Here is an 11,056-nt window from a genome sequence, read left to right on the forward strand (position 1 = left end):
TATATATATATATATATATATATATATATATATATATATATATATATTTTTTAAAGCAATCGGGGTTAAGTAACTTGCTCAAGGTTACATGGCCAGTTATTTCTGGGTGTGGTGCTGAGTGTCTGAGCCCGGGATTCGATCTCCAGGTCGTCCCAACACTGGAGCCGGTACTCTTACTCGCTGAGCCACCTGGCCGCCCCTCTTTCTAAGTTTTTCTTCCTCCCTGCCCTCCACCAACCCTGAGACAATTATAACAATATATAAATTTATCCTCAGATTTTACATAATAGTGTGTTTTGCAGCTCAATAATCTACTTGTCAAGTTTTATTGTATATTATACCTAGTACTGTTATACACCTGGGGCATGATGTCCTATTTTCTTATCCTTTCTTATTGTGTTAATAGAATTTTAGTATCTAATTTCTTTCCTCTCCCTGCCACCTTTATTCTTTAATCATCTTAGAGCCAAGCTTAAAGCCCCCCCCCCATAGCATTATTTTTCTGATCCTATTCATTTAAAGATAGAAAGGAACAAAAAATGAGCTGCTTTTTACATCATATATGTGAGTCATATTGAACTTCCATTTTTCTTTATGTTGTAATATGATATTTAGAATCTATCTCAGCAGTATTATATGCATTGTTTTCACTAACAATGTATTTTTCCATGCTTTGTTTTAAATAGTTCAGTTCATAAAACCATGATTAAGTGATGGTCTTTCCCTTCGTTTCTGGCGTACTGAAACACCACAGTTTTGTTGTTGACAAGATTCTGTGCATTATCTGTATTGTTTTTCTGTCTTGTTCCACTCTGAGATTAAACTATGGCATGGATGTTAAAACTGCATTCTTGAGGGCTATGACAGCAGAGTGCCAGCCTTGGCAGGGTCTATCATGCCGGAAAAAGGCTTTGAGTATAGTCCCAGTGACAGATTATGTCTTCTGTTTGAGGACTAGCATAGATAAGTATGCAAAGGCTCATTTCCAATAGGCTGTCCAGATGGTGATGAATTCTTTGTCCATGGCAACTCATGAAACAAAGGAAAATACAAAATAGCTCTGTCTTGGACCCTTCTGATTCTGTAGCACTTTAGTGGTATGGCCAGAAAGGGCCAGAGGGTGCTAAGAATCATAATTTTTAGGCCATCTATAAATATTAGAATATTATTCTATTGTAATAGAGTACCAAATATTGGTAATTTAGATATGAGATTCTTGTCTAAAAAATGGCACATCAACACACTACTGGAGAAACTTAATTACAGCAATATTATTATTATATGTATAACATTATATATAATTATTATAATTATAAAAACTCCAGAAGGTATAAGGAAGTTGCAGCTAAATGAAAATGGCTCGGAAGTTCTCCTGAGAGAACTTGGGAGAGGCAAAAAAATGAAGGAGAGGTGTTGTATCCAAAGGCATCAAGAAACACCATTTCATGGGACACTTAGTCATTTGTTCTTGCAGTGCTCGTGATGGAAATGAACAAAAAGATGACAGTGAAGATAACTGGAGATAACTTTAGCTTTTGTACCAATCTTTGTTGCTGAAATGAAGAGGCAGAAAATTCTATGAAAAACTCAGTAAGAGCCTCCAAATAAAATCAATGTATATGCTAATACTTGGCAACTTCAATGTAAAGATGGACATAAGAAGCAGATAAAAAATATGTTGAAAAAATGGCTCAGGATGGACATGAAAAAGGTCAAAAGCTTGTAAAATTCATGAAATCAAAAAGTCCATATGTCACGAAAGCTTTTTTTCTAGCAGACAATTAGAAGGTATTGGACATAGTAAACTCTTCTCCCACCTCCAATGAAATGGTTGTATCTTAACAGACAAGGAATTATATATCGATGTGGGAGTCATTTCTAAATCATCCATCTATACAGTTAGACCATTGACTTGTTAGAGCAAAGATCAAAATCAGTATTTGACAGAAAAGGTGAAGATGAGAAGTTATGGCATGCAATTAATACAGTTTAAATCTGATCTCTTCAATCAAATTATTGATGCTGAAAAATGGGAAAGATATAAAGAAAAAGTCAATGACATGAACTATTATTCTTTCTCATGAAAATTTAAATGATGTAAAACAATTTTCAAAACGAAAAGGCTAAAAAGAGCCTTATTCAATAAATACTTGTTTCCTTATCAAGTAGAGGAATGTGGTGGCCAAGGGCAACACTTGTTTAAAATATGTCATTCACTAAACCTTAAAGAAGAGTTAGTGGAAGATTATGTCAGTATCCCCACATAAAACAGCTAAAAGTATTGGAAGGAAAATCAAATTTGCAGAAAGTTGGTGTAAGGCCCAATTAATCCAGATCATCCAAAGAGTATTTAAAGATGAAACTGGAAGAACAACAAACAGCTGAAAAGTGGAAAATGCCTGTCAAATTTCCTATAACAATTTCCTTCATCGATGAAAGTGGAACAGCTATATTTGAATTCTAACAATCCCTGATGTGTTAAATGAAGCAGCAATGTCACTAAAGAAAATGAAAAAGGAAAGAATGATTGGTGCAGATATAACGTATAAGTGATATCTGTGATGGAAGCAGCAAAATTTGGGGGGCACTGAGGAATCAATTCTCAAGAATTTTGGAAAAGGGGAAGACACAATGATTGAAAAAAAAACATGGACAGGAGTACGACCTAGAAGGGCAATTGAGAAGACAATAACTACTAATCTATATACCTACTTTCCATCATTAAAATTTTTCATGAAAATGATTTACATGTATCCATGATATCTGAGATGCAAATATGAAATGGGAATAGGCAGGCTTTTGCAAATTATATACTGTAGCAGACCACATGACACACTTGACAGGAAGGTGCAGCAAATACAAAGTACCACTGTATTTATTTTTTGTCAACAATCATTTAATTATCTTAAAGGCTCTTCACCAACAAGATGTCTCCTATGCATATGTTAAGTGCACACATGATACTTTAATAGATGTAACCACAAAATTACTTTTTAAAATAATGCTTTGATTATTAATATCAAGTGTAGAATAAAATAGGGAGTCATATGCTCACCAAAAATGTTTGCCATTTTCATGGACTATGTCCAGGAAAGAGTCCAAGTGGAAGAGGGATTCCTTAGAGATGGTGAAGTCCTCCAGATGTTCCTGTTTGAGGATGATATTGTGCTGATTGTATCACATCCTGGAACACTACAAAGTCTCCTAAACAATATTGAAAATCACTCAAAATAAGTTTGGTCTAACAACCCATATAGGAAAAATCAAGTGGATGAAGAATGCCTAATTTTCAGTCTATGATACACAGTTAGATGGATAGTCCATTTAGATGGTTCATCAATATGTATATCATGGACAGATATGGCAGATGGATGAAGAGCTGGGACCAGAATTCAATTTTAGGAAGAGAATGAACTAAATTTATTTGGGGAAATTTCTCAGTGTGTTCAATGACCAAAAGCTTTTTCCTGAAACAAAAACCTCTTTTTTATCACTATTTTTTATGGTGATGCTAGATGTTGGTGAATCAGGGAATACTACAATATCCAAAGTGGCAAAAATGCAGGTGATCTGGAGGGCAAAGGAGAGATGTATGGTGTGTGTAAACAGGTTATATCATATTACCACTGACAACTTGCATGCAAGAAGTAACCTAATGGATATCATACATGAGATGTATCCTTGGAAAAGAAGGTGAATGGTCATGTAGAGAATGTGAGGAAAAACAGATGGACACCCTGCATGGTGCCCTGTCATATCCTGATGTAAGATCTAGAGGGAGGTCCCAGCATGTGGTACAGACCTTTAATGAAGGATTTATGGGAGAACATGAATGAGTCACACAGGATGACAAAATGTGGATAGGTTGCAATCTGCAACACTGGATTGAGATCACAAATTCACTGAAATATTTCTTTGGGAAAAACCCATACTAATGAAACAATAAGACTACTCTCTAACCCTATGTTCCTAATTAGAGTCACTTTTGGTGAAGTAGGCAGAAAAGGAAAATTTTGTGTGTGTATGCATATATATACATATACACACATATATATTACATATAATGCTTACAACAACATAAATAAAAAATTAAGCAATTGAAGCTACATGCTATGAAATTATTATGACCACACTCAGCTGAAGAGAAATGTGAGAAGGTAACTCCCCCTGCTTCCTTGCAAAGGTGGGGGATCATAGGTGTGGAATACTGCATATAATGCCAGACTTTAGATATGTTGGTTAATTTTGTTAAACTTTTTTCTTCCTCTTTTTTTCCCTCCTTTATTATAAGAAGAGCTCTATGAGAGGTAGGGAGTTATACAGGTGGAAATGTAGGTGATGTAAAAACAAAAAATATATAAAAATCATCTTTTTTTTTAAAAAAAAGAATCACTTCTGGAGAGAAAGAGAAATGTCCTTCTGTTCTTTTTGATCATGTGTGTCCAGATTATCTTTCCAGATTATTCCATTGCTTTACATCACCACAAATTTTGTTTGGGAGGAAGTAATATTTGGTCACGTTATCTTCAGTTTTTATTATCATTATTATTTTTTTTTAAAGCAATCGGGGTTAAGTAACTTGCTCAAGGTTACACGGCCAGTTATTTCTGGGTTTGGTGCTGAGTGTCTGAGCCTGGGATTCGATCTCCAGGTCTTCTCAACACTGGAACTGGTGCCCTTACTCGCTGTGCTACCTGGCCGCCCCTATCATTATTATTTTCAGTTCTATAAGGAAGTTAACTACAAGAACTAATAGTTTGATAAAGTCTTGAAAGTATGGAAAGTAGGGAGAAATATGCAATGGGGTTTGCAGAATGTACCCCATTTGTCTTTCTGTCACTACCAAGCAACTGTTATCTATGTCCAAAATGTAGGCTGCTCTTCCTCCTAGAAAAAGATGTAAAGTAGGATTCCATTCTCCAAATTGGCAGTGAATTGAAGAAAATGGAAGAAGAGCTTCAAAAAACAAAAAAGGAAAGTGATTTAATGTGATAAAGGGGAAGCTTGTCGAGTGGTTAGAAGATGGAAGAATGTTACACAGAGAAGAAAATGAAGGGTCAGTGCGCACTTGGAACTAAGTGACAGACATTAGGCTCATCCTGAAGAGCTAGGTGCTGTGTGTTTTCCATGGAGTGATGGAGTAAAAGGCAAGAGAAAGATAGGCAAGTGGTAGGGATTAGTGACTCTTTGTTGAAAGCGTCCTAAGACAGATTTATGTTGATCTGACGATAATAAGGAAGTCTTCTGTATTTTTATTCTATATCCATATAGCCAGATTATGGTGGGGAACTTCTCAAGACTCGTAAAATTAGATAACTACTATTTACTTCATGTGATTCATACAGGCAAAAATAATCCTGCCAGAAGGAATCTAGGGAATATTGCTATGTACTATGAAATCTTGGGCAAGAAACTTGAGACCTTAGGATATAAGTACTATTTTAGTTATTGCTGCATATCAAAGAAAATAAAAGAAAATTTGGGTTAAGCAGATGGCATCTGAAAATGGGTTTGTTATTTCTGGACCATGATTTAAAATATAGGAATGGTAGGTTCTTGGGCAAGAATGGCATGTACCTAACAAGGAATGGTTTAAAAAAAGCATTTTTTTCGGAGTATGACAAATCAAATCCAAAGACGTTTATAAAGAAAAAGAAGGAAGAGGGAGAAATTGCCTGTGTTTATATACCAAGCTAGATACTACAGAGAGTAGTTGCAACGTAGAATGAAGAATTACAGAACAGACACCCCAGATATTCAAAGACAAATAAATCCAAGAAAGAAGACAGCAATAAAACCCACAGCTACAGAAGTATTTACACAAATGCAATAAGCATAGGTAGTAAATGAGGTGATCTAGAGAATTAAATACAAGGAGGTAAATTTCTTTTTGAAAAAATAGTTCAATGATAACTTGAAAGGAAGTCTCTAGAAGTGGTTCTCAGGGATCTATCCTTGGTTTTACCATTTTTAAGAATGACTTGAATAAAGACACAATTTGCTTATCAAATTTGGAGAGATAATAAACATAGAATCAGGATCCAAAATGATATCTACAGGCTAGAACATGAACTAAATCTAATAAATAACTTTCATTAAGTTTAATAGGAATAAAGGTAAAGTCTTATACTTTGATCCAAAAAATCAACTTCACAAATACAAGATGGGAAAGATATGATTAAAAAGTGGTTCATATGAAAAAGATCTGGATGTTTTAGTGTACTATACACTCAATACATATTAATAGTGTGATATGGAAGTATTTAAAAAGCTAATATAATCTTAGGTTGCATTGAGAGGCACAGTGTCTGGATCTAGAGAGGTGATAGTTGCTTTGTATTCTGCACTGATCAGACTGCATCTGGAGTACAATGTCTAGTCCTAGTTATCATATTTAAAGGACATTTGTAAATGGGAGACTATCCAGAGGAAGACATCCATGATAATTAAGGCCTCTTGTTGTAAAAGGACTGGTTGAAGGAAGTGAAGATGATTAATCTAAAGAAGAGAAGACTTAAGAGTGAGAAGGGACAATATAGTTATCGCCAAGTATCTGAAATTCTCTGGTCATGTGGAAGAGAGATTTAACTTATTCTGTTTGGTTCTTGGGGACAGTATTAGGAGCAATGGGTTGAAGCAAATGTAGGCTTGCTGCCAGGAAAATCTTGTACCTAATAATGAGAACTATTCACAAGTGGAATGGGTTGCCTTGAGAAGCAGTGGGCTCCCACTCACTAGAGGTCTTCAAGGAAAAGTTGTTGTGCAACTTGTTAAGTATATTGTACAGTGGGTTTTTGTTCAGGCATGACTAGATGACCTCTGGGATACTTTCCAACTCAGATATTCTGTGATTTGGAATCAGAGCATCTATATTTCCTATTTCATAGATCCTTTCATAGAAATCATAGAATCAAAGACTGGAAGGGACTTAGATTTTATCTAATTTAACTCCATCATTTTATAAATGAGGGAATTGAGGCCAAAAAATCAATTGACTTCTCCTAAACTACATAGACATTAAGGATCAGAGCCAGAACTTGAACTCAGGTGCAGTGATTCCAAATCCACTACTATTTCCATAATACCATGATGCTTCCATCTCTCTGGTCCTCAGTTTCCTCATCTCTAAAATGAGAAGGTTGATCACTTGGGGAATGGTTGAACAAATTATGGCATATGAATGTAAAGAAACACTATTGTGTTATAAGAAATGATGAAAGAAATTAGTTTAGAGAAGCCTGGGAAGACTTGTAGAAACTGATGCAGACTGAAGTGAACAGAACTAGGAGAAAATTTTCAAAAATGAACAATTATGAAAGATTTAAGAACTCTGATTAATCATGATTCTAGAGGACCAATGATAAAGAATATGAGCTTCTTCTGGATAGTGATGCAATGAATTAACATGTAGAATGAAACACATATTTTTGGAAATGACCAATGTGGCAATTTGTTTTACTTGTCTATGCACATTTATTAAAAGTGGTTGTTTTTCTTTTGCCCCCCAGCCCTCAATATGGGGGAGAGGGAAAAATAAAAGCATTGTTATTATAAATAAAATTTGCTTATAATTTTTAAAGTGTAAAAATTTGTGTAAAAATAAATAAAATGAAGGAGTTAGGTTGCATGCCTACTATAGCTATCTTCAAGCTCTAAATCTATGTCCTACTCCACTGAATATAATTACATGTACCTTTTTATTGTTAGCAATTAAAAACATGCTGAAGGCAGTTTTAGCTGTAGTAAGCAAAATGTGGCTCATTTTAAAATTTCCAAATAGAATGAATGTTTTAAAAATTAAGCTTCCTGAATATATATATATATATATATATATTTTTTTTTAAATTCTCAAATCTTTTTTATTTAGTTGTGGAATTAAATCTGTTTACATTTAGTGGAATGTTCTATTTCTCTGCTCATTGTTTCTTCCTCTTTTTTCTTAGAACAGAATATTAAAGCAATATTAAGCAGCAATTAGATTATTCTTGGGAATGCTACATTTTCAACATCCCTCATGTCTATCTCCTTTCTACTTAGACCACACCATGTTAGTCCAGGCCCTCATCACCTCTCACCTAAACTATTGTTACAGTTTCCTAACTTGTCTTGGCATCCAGTCTCCTCTTTCTTCATGCATACAATTGCCAAATCATGCAGGCCTGGCTATGTCATCCCCCTTTTCAGGCAACTCCAATGCCTCCCTTTTGCAAATTTCTGTGTTTGTTCCTTAAATTCACAATCAGGCTCCACCCTATCTTTCTAGGTTGATTATATAATATTCTCTTTCAAATATTCTACATTCCAGTCAAATTAGCCTTCTCTTCTATTCCTCACAACTGACATCTCACCTCCACACCTTTGCATAAGAGATTTGTCAAACCCAGAATGTCTTCCTTCCTTACTACAAGCTCTCAGAATCTCAATTGTCCATCAAAGCTCAGTGCAAGGGTCAATCCCCAGTAGAGGTGTTTCCTGATCCCACCAGATGTTTGTGTTTCCTTCTGAAATGAAATTTCATTTATTTTGTATGTATTGTGTGTACACTTACATAAATTCTTGAGGATAGGAACTGTTGCATTTCTGTTGTATCTTTAGTGCCTATCACAGTGTCTGGCACAAAGAAGACACTTAATAAATGCCCTCCCAGCTCTGATTCTAGCTTTCTAGACTTTGCCACCATGCCTCACCCTGGAACTTTCCTCAGCACTAGGATCTCCTTAACCTGGAACATCTACCCACTGCTATAGCTCTGGAACATCTCTCTGCCATGCTGGACCTCTTCTCCCATTGGTTAGTTCTTCATTCTAAGTCATGCCTTCCTTCCTTATTTCCACTTCCCCACCTTTTCACCCCCATTTTGTGTGTTGAATTCCCTCATTAGAATGTAAGCTAATTAAAGGCAGGAATTGTCTTTCTTTTTGCTTGTATTTGTATTCTCAGTGCTTTAGTACAGTCCCTGGAATGTACAGTTAGATCCTAATTATTATAAATAATGAATCACCAGAAGTGGTCATATGTACTTGAATTTGTTTTATTAGAAGTTATAATTATGTAAAATATGATAGATGGTACCAATTGAAATATGCAGTGCAAATTCAAAATCAGAACTAAACAAACACTTCAGGGGATTCATTATTCACACTAATGAGGATCTAGCTGTAGTTAGCATTTAATAAATGCTTGCCTTCTTGCCTTGTTGCCTTGGAAACTGGTTAATCTGTTTGGCATTTAAGGTCCTTTATGATCTGGTTCCAACCTATCTTTCTAAGATGATTATATATCACTTTCCTTCAAATACTTTACATTTTAGTCGAATTGGCCTTCTTGCTGTCCCCCATATATGACATTCCAGCTCCATGCTTTTACACAAGCTGTTTCCCAAGCTTGGAATTCTCTCTCATCACCTGTACCTCTTGCCCTTGAATAAAACTGAGAAAAATAAATAGCCGTAAAATAAACTGAACCTAGAATAATCCAATAGTTTCCTAACTGGTTTTTCTGACTCCAGTCTCCATCCTCCTCCAATTCAGCCCACACACTGCTGTGGGATTATTCTTTCTCAAATACTACTTTGTACATGTACACCCTGAACAAGAATCTAAAATGGCTTCCAACTGCTTACCACATCCAGGCAATCTACGCCCTTCTGCTTTTTCAAGGCCGTATTCCTACCCAAATGATTTCCCACCATTCTCTAACCTGAACCAATCATATCAGTCAGGAGCCCCTCCTTGTTCTGTACACCGCCCCTCCCCCCATCAGATATCACTTCATACCTGCTTCCAGTGTTCACTCATGCTGCTCTGCCTCCCTGAAATGAATTCTCCATTCTTCTTTGTTCATTAATGGCCTATATTCCTTATCTCACTCTAATCCTACATTCTGTTTGAATCCTTTTCTAATCCAGTCCACACTGACTTTTTTTATTCTTTTCACTATTACCTGTATTATACAATTATCAGTCTGGACAAGTCATTTAAGCTTTTGGCAACTAAAATTATAAACTATATAAAAATTGCCAATCTGTATTAGTAAAAGGAATTTTCTTGTTGGAAGTCCCTTATGAAATCACAATTCTGGCCTCCCCACAAAATAGTATTTATATAGTTTTATCATGTTCACAGATCATTTTATGGGTATTTCTCAGTCCCTAATTAGGTGGTTAAGAACAATGCCATGTATTTTTTGTAGTATGCTAAAGCACCTAGCAGTGTGTTAAATTTATAGAACATATGTATATATTGATTAATTTCAGGAATGGACCTATTTCTGATCATTGTTTGTGGTTATAAAAGTCCTTTGTTCTTGACAACCTACATTTTAACCTCAAATTTGCTTCTTTCACATTTTATAGAAAATGAACAATTTTCAAGATGTCAGGGAAATATTTAATGTTGCTCATATTCTTTGTAAAGATAGATACGCCTTTTACACAATAAGGAGGGCAGGCTCTCTGAGGCAAGCAACCTTCTCAAAGACTCGGCTAGTGGAAAAACCCACACAAAGGAAATCTCAGCTAAATGAACAGGGGCTGGGCTGGTAGCCCTGAATGATGGCAAGACACACCTAAGGTGGGTAAAAATGGTGGATAAAATTGGTGGGAAAGGGGATGAGGTGGGGTTGGAAGCAGGGAAGGATGACATGATGTGATGTCTAAGGTAGGAAAAAATGATATGATATTAAGAAGATACTATAATAAAGGGATGTTTTAAACAGCTCAAGAAAGGTAAAGGATTTTTATGTCCCCCAAATCTCCTGACAGCGAGGGGTATGAAAATGCAGCTTGGATGAGGCTTGGTGAGAACACTGGCAGTGAACCTGGCCTCAGTTCCCGCACCACCCCCGGGGGGGCTGCGGAAAGGGGGTGGGGCTCAGTCAGTGCAGCTAGAGCTAGTTCCTCAATCTCTGCTGCTAGCCCAGACAACAACCAATCCATGCCAATGCTGCAGAGGATTCTAGGCTCGCCATCCTCCATCTCTTTCTCCCTCACCTCCGCATCGCGAAAAGCAAGGGGAGAGGCAGAGGGGAGGGAGACAGAGGCTCCAAGCGCATCTCA

The 11,056-nt window shown here is 36.1% G+C and overlaps 1 protein-coding gene across 1 annotated transcript in view; it reads right to left on the reverse strand.

The window, feature by feature from the left end:
- Positions 1-11,056, reverse strand: part of FRRS1L (ferric chelate reductase 1 like) — a 35,826-nt gene that overhangs the window by 24,250 nt on the left and 520 nt on the right. The gene's annotated exons all lie outside the window — the stretch shown is intronic.

The sequence above is a fragment of the Petaurus breviceps genome, unplaced genomic scaffold, assembly GCF_028583685.1.
Source record: "Petaurus breviceps papuanus isolate PSGF00001 unplaced genomic scaffold, PetGlider_PUasm1.0 138, whole genome shotgun sequence".
NCBI lineage: Eukaryota > Metazoa > Chordata > Mammalia > Diprotodontia > Petauridae > Petaurus > Petaurus breviceps.